The sequence below is a fragment of the Schistocerca serialis genome, chromosome 11, assembly GCF_023864345.2.
Source record: "Schistocerca serialis cubense isolate TAMUIC-IGC-003099 chromosome 11, iqSchSeri2.2, whole genome shotgun sequence".
In the NCBI taxonomy this organism is placed as follows: Eukaryota; Metazoa; Arthropoda; class Insecta; order Orthoptera; family Acrididae; genus Schistocerca; species Schistocerca serialis.
The window spans coordinates 178634746-178656847 of NC_064648.1; the positions used below are offsets into that span (position 1 = coordinate 178634746).

The following is a 22102-nucleotide window of genomic DNA, read 5'->3' on the forward strand; positions in this document are numbered from 1 at the left end:
ATTTCGTCATTTGCTATCCTTCCTACCACTGTCGCAATTTTTTTTTTTTTTTTGGCCAGCAGTGAACTTGGGTTACGGATGGACATTGGCAGCGTAATGCCACATCAAGGTAACAACAAGCGACGTGTTGCCCCCATAGCAAAGACCGCCATCTGTCGCTGGTCTTTATTCTCCACGTGGCGGTCGGGCGTGATGTATAATGCAGTGTATACAGCGGCCGAGCCCCGGTCTTTCGCTCTGCCGCATAAACTTTCATGGCCGCCCTCTCGACACCCCGGTTACGAACAGACATTCGCCGCAAATCCTTCCACGTCTTTTCTCCGTCTCTCTCTCTCTCTCTCTCTTTACATTTATATATATATATACGTATGTACATATATATCAGCCTATCTCACGCCAAAGCCTGGCCGGTTTGGACAGAGAACAGAGGGGGACGGACTGAGCGCCAGAGCAAACTGGTGGCCATGAATATCTCTGACGGCGCACGAGTGGTTTATCTTCCGAATGAAACGCCGGATTCTCGAGTTACACTCCCCCCCCCCCCCCCCCCCCCCATCAAACCCTGACAGACTTCTCAATTCCAGCACACCAATCGCTGACATGTGTACACTTGACACGTGCGTGTGTTATGTAGTCAGCAAACAGACAATATGGACTTTTTCTTTAATAGCCGCAATTTTTTATTCCGTTGATACCCGTGGAAGGAAAGAAAAGCTTACTATAAAGGGTGATTCAAAAAGGACTTTACAACTTCATATACCGGGTGATCAAAAAGTCAGTATAAATTTGAAAACTGAATAAATCACGGAATAATGTAGATGGAGAGGTACAAATTGACACACATGCTTGGAATGACGTGGGGTTTTATTAGAACCAAAAAAAAAAACAAAAGTTCAAAAAATATCCTACAGATGGCGCTTCATGTGATCAGAATAACAATAATTAGCATAACAAAGTAAGACAAAGCAAAAATGATGTTCTTTACAGGAAATGCTCAATATGTCCACCATCATTCCTCAACAACAGCTGTAGTCGAGGAATAATGTTGTGAACAGCACTGTAAAACATGTCCGGAGTTATGGTGAGACATTGGCGTCGGATGTTGTCTTTCAGCATCCCTAGAGATGAAACTTTCTGTGTGCCCGACCGAGACTCGAACTCGGGACCTTTGCCTTTCGCGGGCAACTGCTCTACCAACTGAGCTACCGAAGCACGACTCACGCCCGGTACTCACAGCTTTACTTCTGCCAGTACCTCGTCTCCTACCTTCCAAACTTTACAGAAGCTCTCCTGCGAACCTTGCAGATCTAGCACTCCTGAAAGAAAGAATATTGCGGAGACATGGCTTAGCCACAGCCTGGGGGATGTTTCCAGTTCGAGTCTCGGTCGGGCACACAGTTTTAATCTGCCAGAAAGTTTCATATGGGCGCACACTCCGCTGCAGAGTGAAAATCTCATCCCTAGAGATGTCGGTCGATCACGATACACTTGCGACTTGAGGTAACCCCAAAGCCAATAATCGCACGGACTGAGGTCTGGGGACCTGGGAGGCCAAGCATGACGAAAGTGGCGGCTGAGCACACGATCATCACCAAACGACGCGCGCAAGAGATCTTTCACGCGCCTAGCAATATGGGGTGGTTCTAATAAAACCCCATGTCATTCCAAGCATGTGCGTCAATTTTTACCTCTCTATCTACATTATTTCGTGGTTTATTAAGTTTTCAAATTTATACTCACTTTTTGAGCACCCAGTAAATTAATTCATAGTATCTACAGAGGTGATTATAATGTCAATTTGTAGGGAAATACACGAATTTTTGTCTCGTGGAGTTCGCTAGTGCTGAATCGCACCGTAAGGAGCGCTAGCGGCAGTTGCATTCAAGATGGCTGTCTTCGTTGAACTCGAGCGTGCTAGGTGTGTGTTTCGGTTTGAAGAATCGAAGTCAGCGACAACAGTTCAGCGTTATTTCCGTACCGAGTATGCTAAAGGTCCTCCTGGTAGGCCTACAATCTGTTGTTGTTGTTGTTGTCTTCAGTCCTGAGACTGGTTTGATGCAGCTCTCCATGCTACTCTATCCTGTCCAAGCTTCTTCATCTCCCAGTACCTACTGCAACCTACATCCTTCTGAATCTGCTTAGTGTATTCATCTCTTGGTCTCCCTCTACGATTTTTACCCTCCACGCTGCCCTCCAATACTAATCTGGTGATCCCTTGATGCCTCAAAACATGTCCTACCAACCGATCCCTTCTTCTACTCAAGTTGTGCCACAAACTTTTCTTCTCCCCAATCCTCTTCAATACCTCCTCATTAGTTATGTGATCTACCCATCTAATCATCAGTATTCTTCTGTAGCACCACATTTAGAAAGCTTCTATTCTCTTCTTGTCCAAACTAGTTATCGTCCATGTTTCACTTCCATACATGGCTACACTCCATACAAATACTTTCAGAAACGACTTCCTGACACTTAAATCTATACTCGATGTTAACAAATTTTTCTTCTTCAGAAACGCTTTCCTTGCCATAGCCAGTCTACATTTTATATCCTCTCTACTTCGACCATCATCAGTTATTTTTCTGCCCAAATAGCAAAACTCCTTTACTACTTTAAGTGTCTCATTTTCTAATCTAATTCCCTCAGCATCACCCGATTTAATTCGACAATTTATGATTGGCATAAATGTTTTGTAGAAACAGGGTGCACGGTAAGAAACGGGAAATCATCAGGTCGTCCCAGCACATCTGACGACGTCGTTTAGCGAGTGAGAGGACGTTTTGTCAACAGCCCTACGAAATCGACGTGGTGTGCATTTTGCAAACTGCAGTTCCCACATATGACTTTATGGCAGGTGTTGAGGAACCATTTGGATATGAAACCATACAGATTGACGATCGTACAAGCAATAAAAAACACTGATAAAATTGCTCGCAAAAACTTGTGTGCGGATGTGTTAAATCGATTACATGAGGATGTACATTTCTTGGACAAAATCATCTTTGCCGGTCGGCGTGGCCGAGCAGTTCTAGGCGCTTCAGTCTGGAAACGCGCGACCGCTACGGTCGCAGGTCCGAATCCTGCCTCGGGCATGGATGTGTGTGAAGTCCTTAGGTTAGTCAGGTTTAAGTAGTTGTAAGTTTTAGATGACTGATCACCTCTTTAGTTAAGCCTCTCAGAGCCATTTGAACCATTTTCAAAATTATCTTCTCTGACGAGTTGACTTTTCATATAAGTGGCAATGTTAACATGCGTAACTGTAGGGTTTGGGGCAGTGAAAATCCACATCAAACATTGCAACGTATTCGTGATAGCCCTAAACTGAACGTCTTTTGCGCATTGAGCAAGAACAAAGTGTACGGTCACTTTTTTTCGTGAAAGAGCCATCAACCAGGAGGTGTGCCTGGACGTATTACAACAGTTTTTGGTACCACAGATCGATGAGGATGACCGAGATCGAAATGTTTACTTCAGGCAAGATGGTACACCACCCGGCTACCTGGCTGATGTCCGGGATTTTCTCAGTGACCGCTTTCCAGGTCAATCGATCGGCCGGGATGCGCCAATTGTGCATGGATCCCACGTTGCCCAAACCTGACACCTCTCGATTTTCTTTTATGGGAATTCATCAAGGATATCGTGTTTCTACTTCTTGTGTCGGCTTCTCTACCTGAACTTAGAACAAGAATTTACGCCACCACTGAGCAAGTTATACCTGCAATGCTAAAGCGAGTGTGGGAAGAAATTGACTTCCGATGGGATGTGTCCACGATAACCAACGGAAACCTCATACAACATCTTTAGTTTAAGGTAAAAAAATCTGATATATTTCCCTACAAAATAACACTAAACCCAGCTCTATAACTTCTTTCAATAAATTTTTATGAATTTTTAAACTTGTAAAGTCCGTTTTGGAATAACCTGTAGAACTAGCAGCAGCGAAACATCTGACAGAAAATTAGTCCGAATTTTAAGTAGTAATTGGATATAAACAAAACACCTAAAGACGTATTATGATGTCACCAGCTCACACCTGAATAAAAATGATGTTTCCAAGTCAGCGTAACAACAGTTTCTATTTTACTACGGAGAAAATAAACTATTATGTTACTATCTCGTCACTCAACCATGGTTATTTCTTCTCAGTTCGTTGTTGTCTACTTCGAAGCACTACAGCAGTGCTTCAAAATCGGAAGCAAATAAGCAAAAAAACACAACGAACACAATTGAGTGGCGACAAAATTGTAACACAATCTTCCAGAACAAAATATTTAACTGTTGATATCCCCAATTACCAGCACTATGCAATCAACAAGAATTGTCTTTGCACAACGTACACACATTATTCATTCCCAGAATATACTTTAAGGATAACATCCTGAATGTTCATCCATTAAAATAGCGTGAGTGATGTAAATCGATATATATATGGCAATAATGAAACAATAATAAAACAAATCGAATAAAGTTATTGGCATTTTTTCCAAGCCCCAAACCCCACTACCTTAATTCACGAACAGCTTAACGAACATACAGATTAATTGTATTCCAGTGTTAGGTTTTGACATCAGTCATTTGGGACATGTGATGAATCTACGGTCAACTTCAGAGAAGAGAATCAGCAGTGTTTTGCCTGTTGTATCTTCATCAAGCTAATCATTTATTTTGGAGCACTTCATGTCTTGGATGGAATCTTAGGAGCAATCATCTTTATTCCACTAATATACTGTTACTGGATGATACTGTCAGTTCTTTTGTTGGTGGTATTTACATCACATGACTGATTATTAAATTATAAAATTTCTTCACATGCGCTTGTTGCAGTACAGCAACACACATGTCTCAAGATGAAATTGTATAATTTCAAAATGATCATAACACCATTAGTAAAGAAAAAAAATAGCTGAATGAATTTTCTGGTAATGGTATAGTAACCTACGCAATTTAAGAATAGTGCACAATTTCTGTAAAAATGATTTAGCATTTCTTGTAACAGTTCCACGGCAACTTTTGTCTCTGCAGCAAGGTGACGATGTCCTGCATTAATCAAACCACCTCTGTCTCCTCTTCATTAATGTATAAAACAAAATGAATGAGGAAAATGTTGAAAGTATTTTAATAAGAAGGCCGGCCGAAGTGACCGAGCGGTTCTAGGCACTTCAGTCTGGAACCACGTGACCGCTGCGGTCACAGGTTCAAATCCTGCCTCGGGCATGGATGTGTGTGATGTCCTTAGGTTAGTTAGGTTTAAGTAGTTCTAGGGGACTGATGACCTCAGAAGTTAAGTACCATAGTGCTCAGAGCCATTTGAACCATTTTCAACAAGAAGACAAATTCAGATCGAGTCCTATGATGTGTGTGTGTGTGTGTGTGTGTGTGTGTGTGTGTGTGTGTGTGCATGAAAGAGAGTTAGACAGAAAGTGTAAAACACACAAATTATGCCAGAAAGTTAGAGAGAGAGAGAGTGGAAAATGTATATGAGCAAGGAAGAGAGTGAGAGTATGATAGAAAGAGAAAGAGACAGGAGAAGATAGAGAGAGAAGGAGAGAGAGAGAAAGAGAGAGAGAGAGAGAAAGAGAGAGAGAGAGAAAGAGGGAGAGATAGAGGAAGAAAACGCAAGACATGGGGCAAGGGAGACAGAAACTCACAGAGGGAGGGGACTAAGAAGACAGAGGGAGATAGTATAAATAGACATCAAAGAATTAAAAAGTTAATGGGATGGTTGCAAAGTAAGGAGGAGGTCGACACTACAGAGACTAAAATGAGGAGAAAAGTGCAAGGATCAAAACGTGAGGAGCAAAGTGTGAAATACTTAATTTACAGAAATGTTATTGATTTAGTAAGAAATATGACAGACTTAATTACTGTCCTCATACATGACGTCATTCACAGCGCCCCTCACGCCACGGATAGGACATGGAGTAACGAGCGGCAACATTAGCACAGCCAGTGTTCCGCCAGCGACGGGGAGGAGTGGACCGTCTTTGAGACAGTGAGCTCTTAGGACGCGGCCGCCATCACTCTTCGTTGCAGGAGGATCTCTGACGCGTGCGCGCCGTGCATGAAGTATCTCTGGCCCTCCCGCCTCTTCCGCCTTTTCTCTCCCTCCCACAGCGGCCGCACTCTAAGCCCCGGGGAACGGCGAATCGCGAGGCTTACCGAGCGGTCACGTGACCGGAAACTGGAATCGGCGGACAGAGGGGGACGGAACGGGGGCAGGGGGGGGGTGTAGGGGGCAGAAAAGATCCGCGTTGTCCCCGAAGTTGTTGGCGACTTCCGTTCGCGTTTTATTCCTCCCTTCCTGTCGTATAAACCTATAGACGGTCCGCTGCGGCAGTAATGTTTGAGACGATGGCTCGCGACGAGGAAAAGGAGACAAACATTTCCTTTTCTGCTTTCTTTCGGCCACGTGACGTGGAACTAAATAACGCTGTTTACTCCTTGTTTGCTATCTTAGTCTGCAGTCGCTGCGGCTGCGATATCGGAGGATTCCGCCGATGACCGAAATCGGCCAAAGACGGACGATCTTTTTCAGATCAGTACTCCAGTACCCGCGTGGTGTCACTACAACCGATCTCAACGCCCGTATAGACTTTTGGATGATGGTCGGCGGAATCCAAATTAGTTCGTTTTCTACTCTCGATACTGGCGACCCACCCACACGAAAACCATGGACTGTGATAGTATTTTAATATATATATATACTAAGATGGTATCTGTTCTTTCGGAGATGTTGGTGACCATACAGCTCGTTAGAATGAAATTACAATGAAATGAACACCCTTGGCTGCTTACAGGCGTCGACATACATCAACGGGGACAGCTGAAAATGTGTGCCCCGACAGGGACTCGAACCCAGGATCTCCTGCTTACATGGCAGACGCTCTATCCATCTGAGCCACCGAGGGCACGGAGGATAGCGCGACTGCAGGGATTTATCTCTGGCACGCCTCCCGCGAAACCCACATTCTCAACGTGTTGTCCCGCACTACATTCGTAGTACCCCCGCCCATTATACTCATTACTCCCGGCGCGTTGCCGATTCCCGTAAGAGTTCGGGCACTGTTTGTGCATTCACACGGGAGAACAAGATGGTCAAGTGGCGGGATATATATATATATATATAGGGTGTTACAAAAGGGTACGGCCAAACATTCAGGAAACATTCCTCACACACAAAGAAAGAAAATATGTTATGTGGACATGTGTCCGGAAACGCTTACTTTCCATGTTAGAGCTCATTTTATTACTTCTCTTCGAATCACATTAATCATGGGATGGAAACACACAGCAATAGAACGTACCAGCGTGACTTCAAACACTTTGTTACAGGAAATGTTCAAAATGTCCTCCGTTAGCGAGGATACATGCATCCGCCCTCCGACGCACGGAATCCCTGATGCGCTGATGCAGTCCTGGAGAATGGCGTATTGTATCACAGCCGTCCACAATACGAGCACGAAGGGTCTCTACATTTGGTACCAGGGTTGCGTAGACGAGAGCTTTCAAATACCCCCATAAATGAAAGTCAAGAGGGTTGAGGTCAGGAGAGCGTGGAGGCCACGGAATTGGTCCGCCTCTACAAATCCATCGGTCACCGAATCCGTTGTTGAGAAGCGTACGAACACTTGGACTGAAATGTGCAGGAGCTCCGTCGTGCATGAACCACATGTTGCGTCGTACTTGTAAAGGCACATGTTCTAGCAGCACAGGTAGAGTATCCCGTATGAAATCGTGATAACGCGCTCCATTGAGCGTAGATGGAAGAACATGGGGCCCATTCGTGACATCACCAACAATGCCTGCCCAAACGTTCACAGAAAATCTGTGTCGATGACGTGATTGCACCATTGCGTGCGGTTTCTCGTCAGCCCACACATGTCGACTGTAAAAATTTACAATTTGATCATGTTGGAATGAAGACTCATCCGTAAAGAGAACATTTGCACTGAAAAGAGGATTGACACATTGTCGGATGAACCATTCGCAGAAGTGTACCCGTGGAGGCCAATCAGCTGCTGATATTGCCTGCACACGCTGTACACGGTACGGAAACAACTGGTTCTCCCGTAGCACTCTCCGTACAGTGACGTGGTCAACGTTACCTTGTACAGCAGCAACTTCTCTGACGCTGAAATTAGGGTTTTCATCAACTGCACGAAGAATTGCCTCGTCCATTGCAGGTGTCCTCGTCGTTCTAGGTCTTCCCCAGTCGCGAGTCATAGGCTGGAATGTTCCGTGCTCCCTAAGACGCCGATCAATTGCTTCGAACGTCTTCCTGTCGGGACACCTTCGTTCTGGAAATCTGTCTCAATACAAACGTACCGCGCCACGGCTATTGCCCCGTACTAATCCGTACATCAAATGGGCATCTGCCAACTCCGCATTTGTAAACATTGCACTGACTGCAAAACCACGTTCGTGATGAACACTAACCTGTTGATGCTACGTACTGATGTGGTCGATGCTAGTACTGTAGAGCAATGAGTCGCATGTCAACACTAGCACCGAAGTCAACATTACCTTCCTTCAATTGGGCTAACTGGCGGTGAATCGAGGAAGTACAGTACATACTGACGAAACTAAAATGAGCAACAGGCATGTGGTGAAATGAAATTGTATAATTTTAACTGATGATGTGGAATAAACAGCACCACTAAAAAAACAGCTGAATGAAATGGAAATTAAGCGTTTCCGGACACATGTCCACATAAGATCTTTTCTTTATTTGTGTGTGAGGAATGTTTCCTGAAAGTTTCGCCGTACCTTTTTGTAACACCTTGTATACTAAGATGGTATCTGTTCTTTCGGACGTTGAGAACGTGGGTTTCGTGGGAGGCGTGCCAGAGAGAAATCCGTGCAGTCGCGCCATCCTCTGCGTCCTCGGTGGCTCAGATGGATAGAGCGTCATTTTCATCTGTCCCTGATGACGTATTCAACGCCTGTAAGCAGCTAAGCGGGTTCATTTCATTGTAAAGTATTTTAAGTTTAGCACAAGAAAGCGATTTGGGGTGGTATGAGGAAGTGCAACATCGTAACAGGTATTCGGGCTGACTCAGCTGCCCCAACCGGTATCATTTTATGCAATCCACAGTGTTCTATCTGGCGTTCAATTAACAATATCCGAGGTTTTCATATTCTCTCACTTGCAAACTATTGGTCCAACAGACAAAATTAACAGTACCTTTTTTCTTCGACATTTGATGTAACTATATTCTGTGTTCGCTGCAGAACACAGCTTTCTAGTTATTAAAGAGAAACTAACTGAAGTGAGCTTCAAATGCACCTCCACCCTCACACTTATCCTTCACAAGTCAGGATTTCTAGTATGTTGTTCGTGGCATTCCTTCCAACCACTGTACACAAATTTCCGACTACACGAAATGTTCCCGATATTCGACCTTTTTTGGTCGCTATTGATCTGACTAATGCGTCACCAGCACAGTCAGCTATTTCGTTAAAATTATTAATTTAAACGTGCCTATGCGGTAATGAAAATGAAATGACTTTCGTAAACGTATATATGAAGATAGTAAATGTTCTCGAAAGAACAGATACCATTGATGACCATGCAGCTTATATAGGATAAATAATAATTAATTGAAACCCTCAGCTGCCGACATGTGTTGTTGATATACCTCGATGGAGACAACCGAAAATGTGTGCCCCGACCGGGACTCGAACCCGGGATCTCCTGCTTACACGGCAGACGCTCTGTCCATCTGAGCCACCGAGGACACAGACGAATAGCACGACTGCAGGGACTTATCCCTTGCACGCTTCCCGTGAGACCCACATTCCCAACTGTCCACAGTCTACGTACGTAATGTACCTAATAGATATTTGTCTATCCACACCTGTCAGCAGCTGAGGGTTTCAATTAATTGTCATTTTTGCAAACATTATGCTAATATTAATTACGTTGACAGTTCGGCGCAAACTTAACCCTCACAAGCATGGAAGTTCAGTAATCAGATGGTATAAATAAAATAAAAATGGTTCAGAGCACTATGGGACTCAACTGCTGAGGTCATCAGTCCCCTAGAACTTAGAACTACTTAAACCTAACTAAACTAAGGACATGACACACATCGATGCCCGAGGCAGGATTCGAACCTGCGACCGTAGCCGTCGTGCAGTTCCAGACTGTAGCGCCTAGAACCGCTCGGACACTCTGGCCAGCCTGGTATAAATACAACGATATAATTGTTTACGTTCTTCAGTTAAAATTCACAAAACTGTTGGGTAAAATTTACACAAAAGTCAATTTTACAATTTGTAAGTGCTCGGCAATAAGCTGGTGGCGTAATAAAGTAAAGTTAGCTAACACCCAAAAAGGTCGAACACGGAAAATTATTCGTGCAGTCGCAAATTTTTGTACAGTGGTTGGAAGGAGTGGCACGAACAACGTACTAGAAAACCTCGGCAGTGTGGACTGAGTGTGGGAGAGGGGGTATGTCTGAAGTCCGCATTTGTACGTTTTTCTCGAATAACTCGAACACCGCGGCCTCTTTCGAATGCTAGTACAGTATTTAACTACATTAAATTTCCTAGGCTCGTCCCGGAGGAGGTTCGAGTCCTCCCTCGGGCATGGGTGTGTGTGTTTGTTATTAGGGTAACTTAGCCTAAGTAGTGTGTAATCTTAGGGACTTATGACCTTAGCAGTTAAGTCCCATAAGATTTCACACACATTTTTTAAAGTTTCCTACAAAAAAGATGCGGTTCATTTTTTCTGTACGACTGCTAGTTTGCCAGCAGCGAGTGAGATAATATGACAATCTCGCAGGTCGTTTTTGAAGGGCAGGTGTAACATTGCGGGTTGCATAAGAGAGTAGCGGTAGGGGCAGCTAAATCACCCTACACGTGCGAGCGCTATTCGGAAAGTAAGGTCCAACCGATCGCGAAATAGAAACCACTGTAAAAATAAAAAAAATGTTTTATTTGCAACAGATTCCTTCAACTTACAGCTACGTATCTACGTACATAGTCGTCGCTCCGCCATCAGTCGTAGCGTTGTACAAACTTTCCAGTACCGTGATCATAGAAAGGCAAGCACGTGTGCTTTCCGCGAATCCTCTATGCTGTTCTACACCTCGTTGCCTATGCCAAAAGGTTGTCTTTATAGCCAGTGCTTCATGTGAGCCGAAATGAACCGCAGGGGTAGCCAAGTCCCATCGAAAACATTGCAGTAGTGTCTTCATCGCCCCTGAAGAGTGCGGTCGAGAATTGTCGTGTAGAACGAAATGCACGACACTTACGTTTTGCGGGCTGCATAGCTTCAGGCGAAATCTCTAACCAGATCCCCATACTTGGCGGGGCACACTGTTCTTTTAGGCATTTCTGTATTATCTCTTTGCGTTCTGAACTGGAAAGAGTGACGTGAAGCGATCGACCAGCCACACTAAAGAACACATCTGTGCAAAATTCCATCGGATTTTCGCTGTGTTCTCCATTTCGCACCAGATCAGACCCCACTTTCCAAATAGCCCTCATATACGAGGGTCATTCAATAATTAAAGAGACAACTTGTTCTGGAGGAAAAAGCATATATTTTTACAAAACAATACTTTTTCTACTTTAGACTGTATTAATATCGCTGACATATTTTTACAAAACAATACTTTTTCTACTTTTCAGCATAATCCCCTCCAACATTTATGCACTTGTTCCAATTGGCTACAGGTTTTTTTATTCCGGCTGCAAAAACTCGTCATCGTGATGTTTGAACCAATTTCCCACAAACTTTTTCACGTTCCCGTTGTCTTGGAACCTCTTCCCACGTAATGCCTCCTTCAGTGCAACAAACAAATGGAAATCGCTAGGTGTTGAATCAGGACTGTAAGGGGGATGAGGCTGTACTTCGCAGCCCATTTTGTCGATGGTTTCACAGGTTAGTTGGACAATATGAGGACGTGCGTTGTCTTGCTGGAGAATCACACCTCTCCTCTGAGATCCACGACATCTCTCTCCCATGGCTGGTTTCACCTTGTTTAGAAGCAAATCCGAGTAGTATTGGCTGTTCATTGTACGCTGCTTTTCGAGATAATCACAAAAAACTGGACCTTTAGCATCCCAAAACACCTTCAACATAACTTTTCCTGCTGGTGCTTGGGTTCTGAATTTTTTTCTTGACAGGTGAGTTAGTGTGCTTCCACGCCATGCTTTGTCTTTTTGATTCTGGCTCACAACAGTGAACCCAAGTTTCATCACAAGCTAAAATTTTGTTGAGGAAGTGCTCACCTACTCTTTCACAACGTTCCTTTAGCTCAGTGCACACTCTCAACCTTTTTTCCTTGTGTAGCCGTGTCAGCTCCTTTGGGACCCATCTTGCACATGTTTTGCGGGACTTCACCCTGTTACAGACAATGTTACGAACTGTACCAGTACTAACTTTAACCTGATCAACTGCCATTTCCACAGTCAGACGGTGGTTGGCACGAATAATGTCATCTATTCGACTTTCCAGTGAGGGAGTTGAAACTGCAACTGGTCGACGAGAACGGTGTTCGTCAGTCACTGAGTCGCGACCATTTTTGAACTGCTCTGCCCACTTGTAAAAATTTGCACGATTCATACAACCTTCACCATAGACTTTAGACATTCTACAGTATATATACGGTTTCTCGCCTTCAGCAAGTAAAAGACGAATAACAGAACGTTGTTCAACTAATGTGGACGTTTCAAGCGGACTCGCCGTCTTGAAAAGCATTTTTGAAGTTACGAACAAAACAATGTTGATGCATCAGGCGATTGGGGCGTATCCCAATGGTGCGAACTGAAAGCCATAGAAGTACCAAACTTTCCCTACTAATAGTTTCTTCCCCACACTAATTCGTCTATTTAATTATTCAATGACCCTCGTACACACTGGCTGTGTCGGTGTGAGAGGAAGTGTCACAGAGCTATGGAGCAACGTGTAAACCTAAAGTTCTGCTGCAAATTGGGTTCAAATGGCTCTGAGCACTATGGGACTTAACATCTATGGTCATCAGTCCCCTAGAACTTAGAACTACTTAAACCTAAGTAACCTAAGGACATCACACAACACCCAGTCATCACGAGGCAGAGAAAATCCCTGACCCCGCCGGGAATCGAACCCGGGAACCCGGGCGCGGGAAGCGAGAACGTGCAAATTGGGGAAGACTGCAACAGGGACACGTGGAATGTTGGTGCAGGTGTAGGGGAGGGAAACTGTGGGCGGAGAATGTGTTTACGAATGGTTCAGATGCTTCCCTGAAGGGAAGAAAAGAAGGATGTACCACGTCCAGTTCGGCCATCGACAAGCAGAACCCGAGAAAAGATCGAGACAGTGCGACAAATGCCGGTACAAGATCGGCGACGGAAATCTCAGACTGACTGCGGAAGAACTGGGCATGAGCCGAGGACACGGCGCACACAATCGCCCGCGATGATTTGCGTAGGCGGACCACCTGCTCCCGATTTGTGTCGCACAAGCTCACAGAACGTTATTCTACATGGGTTCCCAGGTAGATGCCATTTTTCTAGATCTACATCTACATCTACATATACATGATTACTCTGCAATTCACATTTAAGTGCTTGGCAGAGGGTTCATCGAACCACAATCATACTATCTCTCTACCATTCCACTCCCGAACAGCGCGCGGGAAAAACGAACACCTAAACCTTTCTGTTCGACCTCTGATTTCTCTTATTTTATTTTGATGATCATTCCTACCTGTGTAGGTTGGGCCCAACAAAATATTTTCACATTCGGAAGAGAAAGTTGGCGACTGAAATTTCGTAAATAGATCTCGCCGCGACGAAAAACGTCTTTGCTTTAATGACTTCCATCCCAATTCGCGTATCGTATCTGCCACACTCTCTCCCCTATTACGTGATAATACAAAACGAGCTGCCCTTTTTTGCACCCTTTCGATGTCCTGCGTCAGTCCCACCCGGTAAGGATCCCACACCGCGCAGCAATATTCTAACAGAGGACGAACGAGTGCAGTGTAAGCTGTCTCTTTAGTGGACTTGTTCCATAATCTAAGTGTCCTGCCAATGAAACGCAACCTTTGGCTCGCCTTCCCCACAGTATTATCTATGTGGTCTTTCCAACTGAAGTTGTTCGTAATTTTAACACCCAGGTACTTAGTTGAATTGACAGCCTCGAGAATTGTAGTATTTGTCGAGTAATCGAATTCCAACGGATTTCTTTTCGAACTCGTGTGGATGACCTCACACTTTTCGTTATTTAGCGTCAATTGCCACCTGCCACACCATACGGCAATCTTTTCTAAATCGCTTTGCAACTGATACTGTTCTTCGGATGACCTTACTAGACGGTAAATTACAGCATCATCTGCGAACAACCTAAGAGAACTGCTCAGATTGTCGCCCAGGTCATTTATATAGATGAGGAACAGCAGAGGTTCCAGGACGCTTCCCTGGGGAACGCCCGATATCACTTCAGTTTCACTCGACGATTTGCCGTCTATTACTACGAACTGCGACCTTCCTGACAGGAAATCACGAATCCAGTCGCACAACTGAGACGATACCCCATAGGCCGGCAGCTTGATTGTCGCTTGTGAGGAACGGTGTGAAAAGCTTTCCGGAAATCTAGAAATACGGAATCAACTTGATATCCCCTGTCGATAGCGGCCAGTACTTCGTGCGAATAGCTAGCTGCGTTGCACAAGAACGATGTTTTCTGAAACAGTGCTGATTACGTATCAATAGATCGTTCCCTTCGAGGTGATTCATAATGTTTGAATACAGTATATGCTCCAAAACCCTAGTGCAAACCGACGTCAATGATATAGGTCTGTAGTTCGATGGATTACTCCTACTACCCTTCTTAAACACTGGTGCGACCTGCGCAATTTTCCAATCTGTAGGTACAGATCTATGGGTGAGCGAGCGGTTGTATATGAGTGCTAAGTAGGGAGCTATTGTATCAGCGTAATCTGAAAGGAACCTAATCGGTATACAATCTGGACCTGGAGACTTGCCCGTATCAAGCGATTTGAGGTGCTCCGCAACCCCTAAGGTATCTACTTCTAAGAAACTGATGCTAGCAGCTGTTCGTGTTTCTAATTCTGGTATATTCCATTCGTCTTCCCTGGTGAAGGAATTTCGGAAAACTGCGTTCAATAACTCCGCTTTAGCGGCAGAGTCGTCGGTAACAGCACCAGCGGCACTGATGGAAATCGCTGGTGATTTCACTTCCGCGTGTGACCAGCATCCATTACTTCTGAACACCTTCGTCACGGGAGGTGAGGCCTGCCGCTACCAGTTCGATCCGGAATCGATACTGCAATCGATCTCACTGTGTTAGCCGTTTTCCCCGTGACCAAAAAAAAAGCCATCTGCAAAAATGCGAGGTGAAAACGCTGTTGATCGCCTTCTCCGACTACGGCATCATCCACCACAAGGAAGTTCTCCCTGCAGGTCAAACCATTATTGCTGCACTTTACCAGTCCGTTTTGAACCGATTGCTACAGCGTATCCGGCGGATTCGGCCAGAGTCGCAAAGAGCGGGAAAATGGACGCTGCTCCAGGACAGTGGCCCTACACACTGTGCGATCCGTATCCGCCAATGGCGCAGAAGGTGGTAACTGTTGTCGAACGCCCTCCGTACTCCCCTGATCTGGCTCCTGCGGACTTCTTCCCGTTTCCGCGCTTGAAGGCGGCCATCAAAGGTGAACGCCGTGCGCACGTGAACGCCAGCAAAGATCGTGTGGCAGCCGTCCTGTGATCGATTCCAGAGGAGGCCTCCGATGATACGCGAAGGAACTTGCCCCCCTTCTTGCAGCCGTGTACCGCAGGTCTCAAGAAGAGCGTAGCGTTCCAAAGGATTGGAAAAGGGCACAGGTCATCCCCGTTTTCAAGAACGGACATCGAACAGATCTCCAGAACTACAGACCTATATCTCTAACGTCGATCAGTTGTAGAATTTTGAAACACGTATTATGTTCGAATGTAACGACTTTTCTGGAGACTAGAAATCTACTCTGTAGGAATCAGCATGGCTTTTCGAAAAAGATGATCGCGTCAAACCCAGCTCGCGCTATTCGTCCACGAGACTCAGAGGGCCATAGACACGGGTTCACAGGTAGATGCCGTGTTTCTTGACTTCCGCAAGGCGTTCGATACAGTTCCCCACAGTCGTTTAATGAACAAAGTAAGAGCATATGGACTACCAGACCAATTGTGTGATTGGATTGAGGAGTTCCTAGATAACAGGACGCAGCATGTCATTCTCGATGGAGAGAAGTCTTCCGAAGTAAGAGTGATTTCAGGTGTGCCGCAGGGGAGTGTCGTAGGATCGTTGCTATTCACAATATGCATAAATGACCTTGTGGATTACATCGGAAGTTCACTGAGGCTTTTTGCGGATGATGCTGTGGTATATCGAGAGATTGTAACAATGGAAAATTGTACTGAAATGCAGGAGGATCTGCAGCGAATTGACGCATGGTGCAGGGAATGGCGATTGAATCTCAGTGTAGACAAGTGTAATGTGCTGCGAATACACAGAAAGAAAGATCCCTTATCATTTAGCTACAATATAGCAGGTCAGCAACTGGTAGCAGTTAATTCCATAAATTATCTGGGAGAACGCATTAGGAGTGATTTAAAATGGAATGATCATACAAAGTCGATCGTCGGTAAAGCAGATGCCAGACTGAGATTCATTGGAAGAATCCTAAGGAAATGCAATCCGAAAACAAAGGAAGTAGGTTACAGTACGCTTGTTCGCCCACTGCTTGAATACTGCTCAGCAGTGTGGGATCCGTACCAGATAGGGTCGATAGAAGAGATAGAGAAGATCCAACGGAGAGCAGCGCGCTTCGTTACAGGATCATTTAGTAATCGCGAAAGCGTTACGCAGATCATAGATAAACTCTAGTGGAAGACTCTGCAGGAGAGACACTCAGTAGCTCGGTACGGGCTTTTGTTGAAGTTTCGAGAACATACCTTCACCGAGGAGTCAAGCAGTATATTGCTCCCTCCTACGTATATCTCGCGAAGAGACCATGAGGATAAAATCAGAGAGATTAGAGCCCACACAGAGGCATACCTACAATCTTTCTTTCCACGAACAAGGCGAGACTGGAATAGAAGGGAGAACCGGATAGAGGTACTCAAGGTACTCTCCGCCACACACCGTCATGTGGCTTGCGGAGTATAGATGTAGATGTAAAGTAGATAGTTTCCAGGAGCTGTACGAACGCTGTCAAAAGTGTGCTGTACGGGTGTAGATTATTTTAAACGAGAATAAAGAACAATTGTTTATACCTTTTGCTTCTTTTTTTGTTGTCTGATGGCACTGACGTATTCTTGGTCAGTGGTACGAGGATCACTGCAAAAGAAACGCACACTATTTTTTCTACATTTTTTATTCTACATGTCTGAAAGTTTTAGAGTCTGTAGATACACCCTTTAGGAACAATATTTTCATTTCTCCACATAATTTCCACCCCTCTTAACTGCCTTACGCCATCTTGGAACCAGCGCCTGTATACCCGCACGGTAAAATTCTGGCCCAACCTTCTGGAGCCACTGTTTGGCAGCGTGCACAAGGGAGTCACCATCTTCAAACCTTGTTCCACGAAGAGAGTCTTTCAGTTTCCCAAAGAGATGATAGTCACAGGGAGCCAGGTCAGGACTGTAAGGTGTGTGTTTCAGTGTTGCCCATCCGAGTTTTGTGATCGCTTCCACGCTTTTTGACTGACATGTGGCCGTGCATTGTCCTGCAACAGCAAAACATCCTGCTTTTGCCGATGTGGTCGAACACGACTCAGTCGAGCTCGAAGTTTCTTCAGTGTCGTCACGTAAGCATCAGAATTTATGGTGGTTCCACTCGGCACGATGTCCACAAGCAAGAGTCCTTCGGAATCGAAAAACACCGTAGCCATAACTTTTCCAGCAGAAGGTGTGGTTCTGAATTTTCTTTTCTGGGGTGAATTTGCACGATGCCACTCCATTGATTGCCTCTTCGTCTCTGGTGAAAAATGATGGAGCCATGTTTCATCACCTGTCACAATTCTTCCAAGAAATTCATCTCCATCATTCTCGTACTGCCCCAAAGTTTGCTGCATACAGTTTTTCTTGTTTCTTTGTGAGCCACTGTCAACATCCTGGGAACCCACCTGGCACAAACCTTTTTTTAACGCCAACACTTTCAGTATTCTGCAGACACTTCCTTCCCCTATCCCAACGTGGCGTGACAATCCTTTCACTGTGATGCGCCTGCCAGCAGTCACCAATTCGTTAATCTCTGCACACTGTCTGGAGTGTGTGCAGTACGAGGCCTGCCGCTGCGAGGACAATCCTCAATATTGCCGTGCCCGCTTTCGTCACGTAACCTGCTCGCCCACCGACTAACTGTACTGTGATCGACAGCAGCATCTCCGTACACCTTTTTCGACCTCTTGGGGATGTTTCCCACTGTCTCGTCTTCACAGCACAGGAATTCTTTGACAGCACGTTGCTTCCGACGAACGTCAAGTGTAGCAGCCATCTCGAAGATAAGCTGTGACGGCGCCACTCACGGCAACAGGTTGAACTAAGTTTGAAAACAAGCGGGAAGGATGTATCTACACACTGTAAAACTTTCACACATGCAGAATGAAAACTGTATTTTTACGGAAATAGTGTGCATTTCTTTTAGAGTGTCCCTCGTATCTTGCCTGTACAGCATACATTCGTGATAAACGGAATGAGTAATGGAATAAATTTCCCGATTCGTAGACAGATTCGCGTGTTAGACGTCTCTAATGGCGCCCGTGTTGTTGCTACAGCCGATGGCGGACAGCAGCGAGTTTCGTCGGCAGGCCGGCAGGTGGCGCAGCGGTCGGCGGCGCGCTCGGGGGAACCCCTAGTCTGGCAGCTCGGTGTTCGGCGGGCGGCCGCTCTGCGCCTTGCGCTGTGGCGGGTCGTATCGACGGCTCGGCGGCTCCGAGATTTACGGGGACCGTAAAGGCGGCGGCACGCGACCGCCGTACGTCACGGCAGGCAGAGACGGGGCGACAGAGGGACAGATAGACACACGCTGCTGCTGCTGCCGTGCGGCGATGCAATGCGCTTTGCCCTGCGCTGCGGCCGTAACCGGAGACCCGGCGACAGGTAGCGTCCGGGTCGACCCAGATAAGTCCCGGCTCCACAGCCGCCACGCCACCCATTAGCGGGCGTTAATGTGGACTCCGCCCCCCTCCCCCTTTTCACCTTTACAAGAGGCGGTTGGAAAATCCGTGCGACGTCCGAGATATGGCATCACCGGCGCGTATGGAGGTCATGTTTAGTTAGTAGCATCTTTGGAAAGAACGCACAACAAGTTTCAGCAATGTCGATCTATTTCTTTGTGTTCAGCATTCGTGTGAATCAAGGAAGTAGAGTCATTGTAAAAAAAAAAAAAAATTGACGGAAAAGAATTTCGTGTAGTGATTAACACACTACTGGGCATTAAACTTGCTGCACCAACGAAGATAACGTGCTACAGACGCGAAATTTAACCGACAGCAGGAAGATGCTGTGATATGCAAATGAGGAAAGTATCCAATCGATTTCTCACACACAAACAGCAGTTGAAAGGCGTTGCCTGGTAAAAAGTTGTTGTGATGCCTCGTGTAAGGAGGAGAAATGCGTACCGTCACGTTTCTGACTTTAATAAAGGTCGTAATGCAGCCTATCGCGATTGCGCTTTATCGTATCGCGACACTGCTCCTCGCGTTGGTCGAGATCCGATGACTGTTAGCAGAATATGGAATCGGTGGGTTCAGGAGGGTAATACGGAACGCCGTGCTGGATCCCCACGGCCTCGTATCACTAACAGTCGAGATGACAGGCATCTTATCCGCATGGCTGTAACGGATCGTGCAGCCACGTCTCCATCCCTGACTCAACAGATGGGGACGCTTGCACGAACAGTTCGACGACGTTTGCAGCAGCACAGACTATCAGCTCGGAGACCGTGGCTGCAGTTACCCTTGACGCTGCATCACAGACAGGAGCGCCTGCGATGGTGTATTCGACGACGAACTTGGGCGAACGAATGGCAAAACGTCACTTTTTCGGATGAATCCAGGTTCTGTTTACAGCATCACCATGGTCGCATCCGTGTTTGGCGACATCGCGGTGAACGCACATTGGAAGCGTGTATTCGTCATCGCCATACTGGCGTATCACCCGGCGTGATGGTATGGGGTGCCATCGGTTACACGTCTCGGTCACCTCTTGTTCGCATTGACGGCACTTTGAACAGTGGACGTTACATTTCAGATGTGTTACGACCCGTGGCTCTACCCTTCATTCGATTCCTGCGAAACCCTACATTTCAGCAGGATAATGCACGACCGCATGTTGCAGGTCCTGTACGGGCCTTTCTGAATACAGAAAATGTTCGACTGCTGCCCTGGCCAGCACATTCTCCAGATCTCTCACCAATTGAAGACGTCTGGTCAATGGTGGCCGAGCAACTGGCTCGTCACAATACGCCAGTCACTACTCTTGATGAACTGTGGTATCGTGTTGAAGCTGCACGGGCTGCTGTACCTGTACACGCCATTCGAGCTCTGTTTGACTTAATGCCCAGCGGTATCGATGCCGTTATTACGGCCAGAGGTGGTTGTTCTGGGTACTGATTTCTCAGGATCTATGCACCCAAATTGCGTGAAAATGTAATCACATGTCAGTTCTAGTATAATATATTTGTCCAATGAATACTTGTTTGTCATCCGCACTTCTTTTTGGTGTAGCAATTTTAATGGCCAGTAGTGTACTTTATGGAAGGCAAAACGCCTCAGGAAACTAAAGAGAAGCTTGGTAAACAGTACGGTCTCTGCACCTTCGATTAGAACAGTTTATGAGTGGTTTCAGAATTTTTCGGAGTGGCCATATGGGCACAAGTGATGCTGAACGTTCTGGACGCCCTGTGGAGGTTACGACTCCAGAAATCTTTGATAAAATCCGTGATGTGGTGATGGATGACTGAAGAGTGAAGGTGCGTGAGATTGCTAGTGCTGTGGGCATCTGGAATGAACAGGTACATAATATTTTGCATAAACATTTGGACATGAGATAGGTGTCCGCAAGATGGGTTCCGCGATTGCTCACGCTTGACCGAAAGCGGAATCGTGTGAAGTGTTGCAAGGATGGTTTGCAGCTCTTCAGGAAGAATCCGCAGGACTTTAAGCGTCGTTTCGTCACTGTGGATGAAACACGGATACGTTGCTATATTCCTGAGACCAAGTAACAATCTAAACAACGGGTCACCAGGGCAGAAATGCACCAAGAAAGACGAAGACCATTCCTTCGGCCGGAAAGGTCATGGCCACTGTCTTTTGGGATTCGCAAGGGATAATCCTCATCGACTATCTGGAAAAGGGTAAAACTATTACAGGTGAATATTATTCATCGTTATTGGACCGTTTGGAAACCGAGCTGGAAGAAAAACGCCGGCGATTGGACAGCAAAAAAAGTTGTTTTCCATCGCGACAATGCACCAGCACACACCTCAGCAGTTGTGGTCGCAAAATTATTGGAAACAGGATTCCAACTCGTTTCACATCCCCCCTATTCTCCAGACTTGGCTCCCTCGGACTACTATTTGTTCCCCAATTTGAAGAAATGTCTGGCTGGACAGAGATTTTATTCAAACGACAAGGTGATTGCAACAACTAATAGCTAGTTTGCAGACTTGGACAATTCCTATTATTCAGAAGGGGTCAACAAATTAGAACAGCGTTAGACGTAGCGTATAAGTCTGAAAGGAGACTATGTCGAAAAATAAGAAAGGTTTACCCCAAACACGTAAGTAGTTTTTGTTTTTGCACGGACTTTCCAAACGCCCCTCGTATGACGGTTTCAGCGCTCCTGGAGAGACTTTCAGTAAGGCGTCTGAGTATCTGTGGAGGAATGGCAGCCCACTGTTTCTCGTCAGCCGAAACTGGACAAGGTAATGATGTTGGACACTGCTTGGGTCTGGAGCGAAGTCGACGCTCTACCGTACTCCGGGGATGTTCCATTGCGTTCATATCGGGATTGTGACCAGGCCAATCCAATTGAGGTATGTTATTGTCTGAAATAACTGGAGTACCAGTTGGTTTCCTCGTCTTACGGTCCATGTTAATAT

General features: G+C 45.8%; 3 non-coding genes across 3 annotated transcripts; all 3 read right to left on the reverse strand.

Annotated features, from left to right (window-relative positions):
- Positions 1–1138: 1138 nt before the first annotated feature.
- Positions 1139–1213, reverse strand: Trnas-cga (transfer RNA serine (anticodon CGA)). Its single transcript has one exon. It is a non-coding gene; the product is annotated as a tRNA-Ser (tRNA).
- A 5621-nt stretch (positions 1214–6834) lies between these two features.
- On the reverse strand, positions 6835–6909 carry Trnat-ugu (transfer RNA threonine (anticodon UGU)). Its single transcript has one exon. It is a non-coding gene; the product is annotated as a tRNA-Thr (tRNA).
- A 2754-nt stretch (positions 6910–9663) lies between these two features.
- Positions 9664–9737, reverse strand: Trnat-ugu (transfer RNA threonine (anticodon UGU)). The gene has a single exon. It is a non-coding gene; the product is annotated as a tRNA-Thr (tRNA).
- Between the last annotated feature and the right edge of the window lie 12365 nt (positions 9738–22102).